Genomic DNA, 13,458 nt, shown 5'->3' on the forward strand with positions numbered 1-13,458 from the left:
GGCCCCATTGTGCTAGGCAGTACAAAAACAGAGACCAGACGGTCCCTGCTTGGAGAGTTTGCAGTCTAATTTAAGACATGATGCAAGATACATGCAAACAATAGGAAGGAAGAGGGGTGAGGGTAGAGATCAGATCAAATGACTACATGGGCTAACAATGAGTGTGGCTTGGTTCCTGCAACCATTATCTAATCTTGAATTGACAAGGGCATGAACTACTGGACTCAGACAATAATGGGCAACATCTGAGCTGTTAAATGGCAGAATGGTGATCAAACCTTTTCCATTGTGTCATGGTGTTAAAAATCACACCCCAGTTCTTCTGCCCTGGTACTTACGGATGAGTCCAAACTGCCAGTTTTGCATCTGGATTTCCAGCACCACCAAATGCCTGGGGTTTGCTTTGGTCTTTACAGAGATGGGGGCTCTTTGCAAAAGTCAGCTCTCAATCCAGGGGCAAATTGCAAATGCCCTCCAGGATTGAGGCTGGTCAGCCAGGAGGGAATTCAGGCCCATCTCCAGTGGCAACAGTATTACCTTTAGCTGTAAATAACTCCAGCTCCACTCCTAGTGGCAACAGTGGAATCCACTGTAGACAGAATTCCCACTGTCTCATCCAACACTGCAGCCATTGATCTCACCTTAGCCCCTTGTGTGGCTCTATCTGCATTCCAGTGATGCCTACCTGGTATTAACATTTCCCACAGTTTATCAGCAGTTGACAGATAGATGTTTAATGACCCATCTAATGCAAAACAGCTTATACCCTTAGAATTAATGAGACGATAAAATGCCTTAAAGACTAATGGGAGATCCAATACCTAAATGAAGAGATAAATAAACATCATATATAAATTTCTTTGTGAAATCTTCTGTTGATCTGTTGCTTTCATTGCATTAATGTGCTGTATGTGTTATGCCCGTGTCTAGCTTTGTTTTATTTTAAAGGGTTACGTTTGTTAGATGTCTTTCTCTTGGTATGAATTGTATTATAGTGGCTGTTGGAAGGATTATACATTGGTAGAGAGCAGCCTTTTTGTTAAGCGTGTGGTAGGGAAGGGGAAATGGTTGTGATCTATTCAGGGGAGCTAGAGGGAACCTTGCTGCCTGGTAGATGATTGTTGAGGTTCAGGCTACATCATGAAAACATGCCTTTTTGAGGACTACAGCTAAGCATTTTTGGCGGAGGGTACCCAGCTGTGAAGTTTGCTCCCTCAATTAGAGCCTGAGTTTGTTCTGTTTTAGCTCACAGGGCAGGGTTCATCATTTTGGTCAAACGTTCGCTGAAAGGGTCTACGTTGAAAGGCTCTAGGGGGGCAGCATGGCCCAGCAGATAGGACACCAGATTGAGGGGTGGGATTTTGAAACGCACTCAGCATTGGCTTAACTCTGCTCCCATTGAAGTCTCGGGGAGATCGGTCATTGACTTCAATGGGAGATGTTAGCCAGCATGGAGCGCTGCTGAAAATCCCTTCTGACCTCAGGAAAGCTGAGTTCTGTTCCCACGTCCTCCGCTGGCCTGCTAGGTGACCTTGGCAGGTCACTTCAACTTCCTGTGGTGTCTGTGATGCTTATGCACCTTAGATGCTTGCCTGTAGATTTGGGTTCCTAACTTTAAGCCCCAGCATTTGATCATTTTGACCATGGTTCTTGTGTGTTTCTGAGAATGGAGCTTTCAATAATAGAAAAATGTATTAGCAAATTCCAGGGGACAGAGGGGATCCTAGCCTATTTGCCATTGCAAGGTTTCTCTCCGAGCAGCCTTGCTTTCAACACGCTTGTCAGTTTGTGTTCCAGAAGAAAAAGGTTAAGTCCAACTTTCTGGACTTACAGGCTTGGCCCCTGGGACTTATAAAGTAAGAGGAAGGGATGAAAGAACTGAAGGGTCACAGCTGCTAGTGAGGATAAAATAACTCTTGGTAACGTATTTAGAATAATGTCCAGGAGGTAGAAGTCATTCCAACCACCCATGCTGTGCCTGATCCTCAGAGGTGCCGAGCCCCTGGAGCTCAGTACAGCTCTGGATCCAGCCTGCTGAGTGCAACACATCTGGAAACTTGCTCAGAAAGACGGGGTCAGATTCTGCTCTCAGAGTCATACATGTGATCTTGAGTGACTCAGGGGCTCTGAGTCACTCTCTATAGGCTCCTCAAATTACACCCCATCGGCATAAATCCTGTGCCGCCCAACTCATCCCACTCGTACACACAGCCTGGATTAAAAGCTTATGTTTCCCACGAGGAGTGTTTAGGGATGTTCTGTTTGTGGATTTATGTTTAGTAAACAGTGATCAGTCCTGTCCCCCACAACCCCCTCAGTCCCCAGGGGAAAAACGCTACTGCTGCTGTCTGGTCACCCTTCTAATAGTTTGCTGAGGTGAGGGATCAGACTTTAGTGCACAAATTATGTATTAATTTAATTAACTATTTCTGTCACCGTCCCATTGCGCCGAGTGTTCTACACGCACATAGTAAGAGGCAGTTCTGTCCCAAAGAAGTTACAACAAAATAGACAAGGCGGACAAAGAAAGCATGACCACACCCATTTTACACCAGGACAAATGAGACACAGAGAAATTCAGTGACTTGCCTGAGGTCACACAGGAAGAGTGGGGTAGAACCCAAGTCTCTTAACGCCTGGTTTAGTGCCTTTTCCACAAGACCATCCTCTCTTTCAAAAGAAGTTACACTAAGGAGAGATGTTATCCCTCTGGTGCTTCCTAGCCCCTCTTATTCCCCTTGTGTGAATAAGATGGACAGCATCTCCTGATTGTCTCCTTCGCCTGCTCTAAGCACCGTGGTTCCTATTACCCATGGGCTGTTGTCCATTAATGTCGGTGCAGTTACACCACAATCTCCAAGACTGGTTCTGGAGCCGTGTCAGGGTCCTTATTTCATATAAGTGTGATGTGGCTGGGGGGGGGGGTCTGGTCAAATGAATGCCTGGCCCCTCCCAGAGGCCTTTCCTCTTGAGTCACAAGCATGGTTAGAACGCAGGCAGCCTCTTCCATGCTCTGCAGTAGAGAAGATTTCTCATGTGACAATACGCTCACTATTCATGCTTATTTTTATTCGCTGTAAACAGAAAGTCTTTCTGCAGCCCCTGTTTCTCCCATAGCCACCAAGTTTCACCATTGATTTACCCTCTCTTCCCTTTCCCTTTCCCTTCCATGTAACCAAGGGCGGCTCCAGGCACCAGCGCAGCAAGCGCGTGCCTGGGGCGGCACGCCGCAGGAGGCGGCGTGCCGGTCGCTGTGAGGGCGGCAGGCAGGCGGCTTTCGGTGGCATGCCTGCGGGAGGTCCGCCGGTCCCACAGATTCGGCGGCAATTCGGCTGCGGGGACGCCGATGGCGCGGCACCGGCAGACCTCCCGCAGGCATGCCGCCGAAAGCTGCCTGACTGCCGTGCTTGGGGCGGCAAAAAACATAGAGCCGCCCCTGCATGTAACACCTCTTTTTAAAATTTAATGTAACGTTTTAATTGATGCACACGCAAACAACCGGAGAGGCTGAGCAGTTACAAAGTATGGTCCCATTCCAACAAAGCACTTAATCACACTCTGAACTTTCCTGAGACTACTGTTACAGGCTTACCGGTAAGCATGTGCTTGAGTGCTTTGCAGGACCGGGGTCTATGTCATGACAGCTCATCAATGTAAAGTCAGGATTCGTCATCCACTCTTCAGGATGTGAAAGAGGTTCTCCACTGGGGTCCTCAGTAAAGGATTTTTCCTGAGCCGGTGGATCCATGCTGTTCTGATGCCAGGTATTCCTTGAGGAATCCAAATGTGGTTACCCAATATGCAAATGGAGCATGATCCCCATTATGAGATGCTCATATTAGTGCTGCCTAATAAAACCTGAACGGTGGTTAGGCAGCTGGTGTGTAGTGACCGCTGCTTATTGCACTGTTCTATTTGCTGCACTGTTACCCTGTGCTCCCCTGTCTGTTTGCTGGATCCACCTGTTGTCTCTTTACTTGTATATCAGAATTGCCAAGACTCCAAAACCATGAGATTGGGTTTAAATAACTGGGATCTTTAAAAAAAAAAAAAAAAATTGGGATTCGTTTTCTTTGCTGTCCTGTTTCTCAGCCTTTTGGATGTACTTAGGTCATATGTTTTCATGCTTTTCTCTGCAACCTTGGGGGTTAGAAGTGTTTTCTGTTTTAATGACAGCCGAGATTCTTGACTCTAGGAACTGGGGTTTAAGAAAACTACCAAGTGTTGCAAAACGTAACACCACAAGAATTGGCAACATTGCAGACTGTATTCTCTTTGGGCCCGGAGCTGTCTTTTTTTGTGTGTGTGTACAGCACCTGGCACAATAGGTCCCTGGCCTCTCAGAGCTACTGCCATACAAATAATAATAATAATCCAGAATGTTTTCTGTATCTCACGGCGTTTTCCATCTGACGGAGCTAGGCCCCACCAGTTGTCAAGAAGACAAAGGAACTGAAGACCCAAGACAAGGCCCAGGACAACAAAAATTGGATGGAGAACTTGTCCATTTTACAATGGGCTGCACCCAGATATATGTTCCTCCAGTGCTGGAATAAAGTACAGCCTCCATTATCAGAGTATCCAAAACCTCCTGCTGTATGGAATAGGGGCCCTTCCATCCTTTAGTACTGGGAACATGACCCTGTCTCAGATAATGGGGTTTCTGTATGTGTAACAGTTAGGTTGACAGTCATCTAACAACAGTGTTGACTGGCTCAGCAGGATATCAGCACTGGGGCGTGGTGTTACAGTGCCTAGTACGATAAGGTCCGGTCCGTGACTGGCACTCCTCGGCACTATTGCAATACAAATAATAGTAACAATATGCTGAGATGCCGCTGAGCCCATGCTTGTCCCCTGACATCAGCGGCGGCTCCAGGCACCAGCGCTCCAAGCGCGTGCCTGGGGCGGCAAGCCGCGGGGGGCGCCCTGCTGGTCCCTGCGAGGGCGGCAGTCAGGCAGCCTTCGGCGGCATGCCTGTGGGAGGTCCGCCGGTCCCGCGAATTCGGCGGCAATTCGGTGGCGGGTACGCCGAAGCCGCGGGACCGGCGGACCTCCCGCAGGCATGCCGCCGGAGGCCGCCTGCCTGCCGTGCTTGGGGCAGCAAAAAAGCTAGAGCCGCCCCTGCCTGACATAAAATACAAATAATAAAAATTTACCTGCCAATGATAACAGATACATTGGGCCTGGTTCTCATTTACACAAAGGCCATTTTATTCTGCTCTAGTTGTGCAAAGGGACCTGACAGAAAGTGGGAGCAAATTCAGAAGATATAAGAAGGCCCCGTTGCGTTGTCGGAATGGTGAAACATGGTCTCAATGTAAACAGGAATGGGGTCAAAGGCTTTCCTTTTAGGTGTCATCGCATGAGTTCCCAGGTTAGTTCTGAACAGGCATATTTGGGGATCTTGTGAAGAAAACCAACTCTTTAAATGGTGTTCTGTCTCTGGATCTTTTCACGCCGTACAAGCAATTAGGAACTGTCTCCATTGGATGAGTGTAATTGGCCTGCCGGAGGCTGTTCAAGCTAGGGCAAGATGTCACAGGTAGGAAAGTAATGAGACAGGAATATGAACAATAAGTCCTGTTGCTGCTGCAGTTTTCCCACACGATTAGAAGAGATGAGCGCTCTGTGGGAGTTTTGCCTGGGTACGTTGGAGTGGATTGGGCCCACATCCATAGCCCTACCCCAAGTCTTCACACCAAAGCTCTGTCCTTTGCAGTTATGTAGTTTTCATTTGTTTGATCCTATGCTGATATCTTCTCTCTGGGATGATAACCAGGCACCATAGGTATTTTAAAGTGACAGTGGCGTATGACTAGTCTAAATCTAAGGGTTTCTTCCCTGAACAGGTATCATACTCATGCTGAGAGCATGAAGACATTGGCTTTAATCCTTGGGAACAAAAGAGTGTGAGCAATCCTATTTCATTGCACACATGAACTGTGTGCAATGAAATACATCAAAGGGCAGCTGTGATTTCACTGCCTGACATCCCTGGGTTGGGGTTCTCAGCCCGGGAAGTGAGCCGTCTCTGTGATTTTGCTGCATGGTGCCCTGGGAGCTGGAGAACAAGGATGAGCCCTGCATTCTTTGATCTTTCCAGAGGACAGGAATTTTTCAGGTCTCCCCAGTGGTGTGGAAAACATATACAAACAGTCAAAGCAATTATTTTGAGACATTTGTGTGTATTGGGTCAAGTCCATAAACCCTGATTCAGCATTGACTCAACCCTTATTTAGGCAAACTCCCCACCTCCGCCATTGTGTTCAATAGAAACTGAGTCAGGGCTTCCAGATTAAGCCCACTGTAAACTTGCTACAAAAAGCTGGAGCCAAATCCTTAAGGTCCTGACCCCCTGCAGCCCCTGCTGGATTCACTGGGATTGTATGTCCTAAACACCTCTCAGGATTTGGTGTAGTGATCGTATGAAAAAAAGAGTTGGCTACCAGGCCAAAAATGACCCCAAATAACTAAACTTCTTGGGTCACTGTCTAGGTAATGAACAGCAACAAATGCACAGCACTGCATTGGCTAATGGGCTTTTAGAGTCAGTGATGTGCTGAGCTGTGCATTTCAGAACAGGAGTTATGCATTTCATGCGGGAATGACTGAGTGAAACACTCTGACCTGTGTTATGCTGCAGGTCGGAATAGATGCTCACAGGGGTCCCTCTGGCTTTACTCTATGAAACTTCAAATGTGACTGCAGTTCATCACAATGCTTTCCTGTTGATTTAAATTCATTTCAGACAATTATCAAAATATTGATCTATATGCACAAAATATCCCTGCCATGTTACAATTCCTGCGAAACCCTATTCCGAAACTACCAGCCTATGGCTAGCAAGTATAAGGCTGCCAGCCTATGGCTAGCAAGACTAACCAAATATTGATGTTACTTATTTGCACAGAATCTTTGCCTATGCCATTGTGCTTGACACGGATTTATCTCGTCAGACGATGTGATCAGTTTTAACCTTACTAAGTACAATTGGTAAAAAAAAGGGGTCTTCCATGAGTATTCATCCCCATCTAAATGATCCTGAATTTTGTCTACTCATAGTGTAAGAGTAAGTGTTTGAAGGATTGGACTCACTGTAGTAGTCTCTCATGTGTTGCTACATCCTTCATTGCCCTTAACCATTTCTTTCATCAAGGTAAACAGGTTTGATTACCAGTTTAAGTAACTTACTGTTTTGTCTTATTTTGTAATTCACCATTAATAGGCTTTGAAGAGAGACATTTTCTGCCAACATAAACAGCTTCTTGAATGTAAAAGAAATGAGTCCTTGCTTGCATTAGTCTGCTGTGAACATTACGAGTGCTATAAAATAATCATGTGAAAGTTGACGGTTTCAGCTGAGCGTCAGAATCTCCTTTTGGCCATGCCAAGGCTTCCACAATACGATCTAATTTAGTTCTTGGTTTTTTTTTTCTTTTTAACAGTGTAGCATTTGAAATCACCTAGTCCATGGGGCAAGGCCCTGAAATCCCTTGAAGGTCATAGACCTGTTGGCCCTGAGAACTGCAACAATACTAAACTGGTAAATTCCAGTGTGTAAGGGCTTGATCCAAAGCCCAGGTCACTGAAGAATCCTGCTGATTCCAGTGGGCTTTGGATCACCCCTTTGTTTTTCCCAGAGCCACATAAAATCTGCATGACAGATATATTCAGAATATCCCACAATGTAATATCAAGGCAGTCCTCTCTTCAGTCATCGGTTCAGTACATTCACGCCCAGGGCCGGCTCCAAGCACCAGCTTACCAAGCAGGTGCTTGGGGCGGCCACTTGGGAGAGGGGCGGCACGTCCAGCTGTTCGGCGGCAATTCGGTGGACGCCCCCTCACTCCCGGGGGGGAGGGGGCCTTCCGCCGGATGGGGGCCGCGGGGCGCGCTCGCGGGTTTTTTTTTTTTGGCTGCTTGGGGCGGCCAAATCCCTGGAGCCGGCCCTGTTCACGTCAACTAAACGTAGGGCACTGTCACAAAGACGTGAAACAAAAATGGATAAAATCATCAAAACCCAAACCAGAGATTGGCATGAATTTACCCCAAAAGCCTAAAACCCAGATTGAGCACCAGGAGTAACATTGCTATTTGTGAAGACTCAACTAAAAATTTCATAGGACAGAAGTCAGCAACTGGCCACTGGAGTTCAAATCTGAAAGTTATTTTTAATATAAGAATGGCTGGTCTTATCTTCTTCATGCACCCAAAAGGTGACTTAAATTGGGTGAACAGAAATCATCTGGGTTCCAAGTCATCCTCAGTGTTAAATAGCATTAGCTCGTCAGCAACATGTTATTTCAGTTAACAAACCTGGAAGAAAGCTGTAGAGAAACCAAAATTCACTTCTGGTAGATTTGGTCATTGAAGTGTGGCCTTGCGTTATTTACTGCGTAATCAACTACCATATTCCTTCTCAATAGAGCAACATTCTGCAATGATAGATGGAAACAATATCGGTGCCTACACCATATAGTCTGTCTGTCTTCTAGAAATTTGTATAGACTAGTTAACATAATGACAGTTACACAGTGATCAATATTCAGATTTGGAAAGCTAGCAAAGGGATAGCAAAATAGAAATGTTTATCTTTCTCCATAATACCGGCTGCATCTGTAACCTTCATGCCAATATTGACCTGCGTTACATCTATAAGGCTGGTCTACACTGAAAACTTACATTGGCATAACTATGTCTCTCAGGGGCACAGGCACCGACTTTTCAAAGTGCTGTGGGGGTGCCCCGCCCCTACTCCCCCCTCCCTCCAAGGCGCCTCCCCGCCCCGCCTCTTCCCACCCCTGCCTCACCCCCACCCCACCCCCACCCCACCTCTTCCTGCCCGCACTCCACTCCTGCCCCACTTCTTCTTGCTCAGTTCCGCCCCCTCCCCTGAGCGTGCCGCGTCCTCGCTCCTCCCTCCTCAGCCTCCTGCACACCACGGAACAGCTGTGTGCGGCGGACGGGAGGCCCTGGGAGGGAGGGGGAGGCGCTGATCTGCAGGGCCCGCCGGCGGACAGGAGGTGCTGGGGGGGTGGGTGGAGGGGAGCTGATGGGGGGCTGCCAGTGGGTGCTCAGCACCCACCATTTTTTCCCTGTGGGTGCTCCAGCCCCGGTGCACCCATGGTGTTGGCATCTATGCTCAGGGGTGTGAAAAATCTACGAAGCTTTGCCGACCTAACCCTCGGTGCAGACGGTGCTAGGTCGACAGAAGAATTCTTCCGCCTCTCAGGGAGGGGTTCTCCCGTCACTACAGTGTCTACACTGAAGCTCTACAATGGTGCTGCTGTAGCGTTTTAAGTGTGGACATACCCTATGGCTACCTATTTCATGCCATGTCAAATCCTCACTGGGCATGCTAGCCTCCTCTTCTTTAATTAAACAAAATGCCTGTCCTATGGAGAGATCAAAGCTTCTGTTAGGTAATTCCCTGTTGTTAGAGTCAAAATCCTGTCCTACAATTAGACTTTTATTGGTTTCTTTTCTCTGCCTGGGATTTTAGTTTCGGACTGTGGCTTGAAATTATTTCCCACCGTCGCGTTGCTTTCCTTCGCTGTTGAATGACTTGGGAGGGGTTTGTTAAGTGGACGTTGTGAGCGCTCACCCTTACTGATACATACCAGGACTTTTTCACGCACATGGATCAGTGACAGCAATCCCTCACATGCTACTATGGTGCCTGCGATCTAAGTGAATACCAGGGATGGAAGTTGAGATTAGAAAAATTCAAGTTGGAAATAAAATACAACTCTTTAATAATCGGAGTTGTAACCATAACAGCTCAACGAACAGCTTGCCAAAGGAAGAAGCAAAATCATCATCACTTGGGAGTCTTCAGATTAATATTTGTGTAGCAACAAGGAGCCCTAAGCATGGGTCAGGACCCCACGTTGCTAGGTGCTGATGTCTTTCTGAAAGATATGCTGTAGTTCAGGCACAAGTTACCTGGCTTGATGATGATCAGTTACTTATTAGGGAAGATTAATTGCATCTGTTACAGGAATTACTGGATGGAATTCTATAGCCAGTTTTATGCAGAAGGTCAGACTGCATGATCATTGTGGTCCCTTCTGACCTTTCAGACTCCATGAAAACTGCTCATCTATACCAACAAAAGCACGCAGACCATTTGTGGATGATACCCTGGCAGGCTAGGCTAAATTATTGTAGATTTACTGCCAGGGACATGCTTGGGCATACTTAATTGAAGCCACTCTTCAATTCATGGCCTTTGTGACCTGCATGAATGATCCTTGCATCTTGGCTGCTCTTGGGAGGGTTCTGACTTTTTGCTCAGGAAAGCTAGAAGTCATCTCTGTGCAGAGCACCAGCATAAAGCCTGTGCACCATTTAAGCTGCACAAGAGCTTTCAATACCCTATGAGCAAGTTATACTCACCAAATAAGTGATTTGCTGGAGCCTGGAAGCCAGGTGGTTTTTTTGAAATAATTATCCAACACACGTGGTTTTTAAATGATTTGACCAGGGGCTTAAGGAGAACGTATATGGTGCAGGCCCTCTGCTCCAGAGTCAGTTTCACCCCGATGTGATTGCATCCTTCAGAGCAAAAGCATTCACCATCTGGACCTCTTCTGTTTCCACTTTCTGCTGACTGGAATTCAAACCTGCCCCATACTTAGGAGCTTAGAAACAAGATCTTCAGGTCTTTCCTAGTTGTAATGAGAACACACCCATGCAGAGTACATGGGGAGATCAAAGGAAAGAGATTTGCAGGACTTCTTAAAACAACGAGTCTCTTAATTTTCCCTTAGAACTCAAAAGATACCGTCAGCTAAAAATATTTAAGAGCCGAAACAAATAAGCCCCAGTAGAGTGCATGGCTGTCTTGATTTGCTTGGGCTTATCTGAGCTTTGCCCTGGAAAAACGGGAATTGTTGACTCTCCATTTTTTCTTCTGCTTTTCAGTCCTCAGGTACCTGGAACCCATCCCAGAAAAACATGAGGCTGAGCCAACCCTGTGAAAAGCTGGAGTTTTCCAAGCTTTTTCTGAAACCGGGCGGGCTGTGCCTGAGTTTGAATATTTAAGAGTTCCCACAACTTCCATTTAACAACAACCAAAAAAGAAAAAAAAACAAAAAGCCGAGCAGCAGGGTTTCCAGATAAGCTGTTGGGAGGATAGTGGGCAGCTGGAGACTGTGCTATGCTGGGAGCTGAGAGCCACTACAGGGCATTGTGTTATTCCAGACCAGTCGTTTCTAGAAGCCAGGCCTTTTATTACTGATGGGTGCAATTGATACTGTGTGCAGAGAGTACGGACAAGGCTTCTGCATCCATTCGTGGGGCATGAGTGGTGCATAGACCTTGAGCCGGACCTTTGCACAGAAGTGGATTTTGTTCTGTATGCACTAGGCCCCAGTGTTCTTCAGGATAAGCAAAGAGGCAGTTTTCAAGAGCATCTTCAGCAGTTTAGGTCGGAAATAACATTGCCTTTTAAGTCAACGGAAATAAGCAAAGTTTTGGGGCCAGAGGTGTTTGTTTGGCTGAAATTGGGCCAGACCTTGGACACGGTACAGGACTCCTGGGGGATGGCCGGAGGAATGAGCCCCTTCCCATTCACTCTCTGGCCCTGACGTCAGTCATCCCCTGCAGCCACTGCATTCCTCCCTCTTGCCACACGAAGGGGTTGGCTGGCGCATCTGCAGAGTTGCCCATCCTCTTCCCCGCTGTCCACAAAACACTCCTCGGCCCCAGGGCACAGGGAGCCCCCACAGCATGGTGCTCCTCCTCCCCCTGCTTGGGGAGCAGGAATGTGACCATTCTTCTTTGCTCAGGGCGGGATTTAGGCCTGGTTGCAGAACCTTTCATTAAAAAGAGGGTTGTTTTAAAAGCTTAACGAAGAGAGTCTAATCTGTTACAGAGCTGTGAACGCCAAATACGCTTTTTATAGAAACAGTTGGTCACCTATTCATGTGCTGAATAGCCACCCCTCGACATCTCCATTTCAGATGGGGTTTTCTAAGCAGTCTAATGGAGTTGGGTGGCCAGATCCCATCGACTTTCAATAGGATTTGGGCGTCTAAGGTCCTTAGCTGCTTTGAAAATCCCACCACTTAATTCCTCAATATATTTAAGATACCGGGGGCCAGCTCCGCACCTGGTGTATGTCTGTGCAGTTCCAGTGAGTCCAGTAGAGCTGAGCCAAACTATAGCAGCTGAGAATCTGGAGGCAAAATTGGGAGTCAGGAGACCTCGGGTTAAGTCCATGCTCTGCCACTGACCTGATGTATGACCAATATGCAAATGGAGCATGATCCCCATTATGAGATGCTCATATTAGTGCTGCCTAATAAAACCTGAACGGTGGTTAGGCAGCTGGTGTGTAGTGACCGCTGCTTATTGCACTGTTCTATTTGCTGCACTGTTACCCTGTGCTCCCCTGTCTGTTTGCTGGATCCACCTGTTGACTGGGGCCAGTAGATGCTACCGCACTAAAATGTTAGATAACCAGCCCTACATGTCACTTCCATTGCACAGGGCACAATCCACTCCTGTCCCCAGCCAGAAGCAGCTTAGGGATGGGGTGGAGGGGTGGAGAATCTGTCTTCAGATTTCTGGACCCCACCCAACCTCCTGCCCCGTCTGTTCCCAAATAGAAGAATTTTATTTAAATTAAAAAAAAACAAACCCTCTAAAATGACAAATGCAGCTCACTGGCGCTGTGAAGTTAGAGAACCTGCACCTTCCTTCCCAGCCCAGGCACAGTTCTCACGCTGGCTTTCAAAAAATCCCAACCAGGAAAACAAGCTGACACCACGAATTTTAATCTGGAAGATGAAACCTGACATAACAGGTAGTTGCATTTTTTGTATTTTCTGGTCATTGCCTAAAAGCAGCTTTTAAATAATTCTCCCTTTGCACCGCCAGAGAAATCATCTGTTTGCTTCTGAAGTAATAAGGGACCATCTGAAAACCCCTCCGGCGTCTTTTAAAGCTTCCGAGCTAACTTTTTTCTTTTTAACATTATGGGCCTGATTTTCAGGGAAGCCAGTGGGGATTTTGCCATTGGCTTTGATGGGAGGGGAGCAGGAGCACAATGCTATTGAAAGAACAATGTTCACAATAAATAGTAATGTAAAGGACATTGAGTATTCTATTGGCTTCTATGGCCCTTGTCACTATAGTGTCTGTGAGTCTCTCAGCCAATAACGAATGTCTCATGCTTTGTTTTCATCTTCCCCTCTACAGTACAGTGCAGAATGGCCTAGATTGGATGTTGCCCATCACACAGTGGACCATCCTTTCTCTCTTTAATATACGTATAGTGCCCTAATGTCCACTGGAGGGGAAAGCAGCCAACTCCTGCCAAAGCGTCTCCATGTTTTGCTGTCTGATCAACCAAATTACGTAGGGTAACTAAATACCTTCTGCAGCTTCCCACATCCTCTCTCCCACCTTTAACGTCCGTTCCTGCAATTGGTAGCATGTGGGCAGATT

The sequence above is a fragment of the Terrapene carolina genome, unplaced genomic scaffold (genome assembly GCF_002925995.2).
Source record: "Terrapene carolina triunguis isolate 2854851 unplaced genomic scaffold, T_m_triunguis-2.0 Scaffold192, whole genome shotgun sequence".
Classification (NCBI taxonomy): Eukaryota; Metazoa; Chordata; order Testudines; family Emydidae; genus Terrapene; species Terrapene triunguis.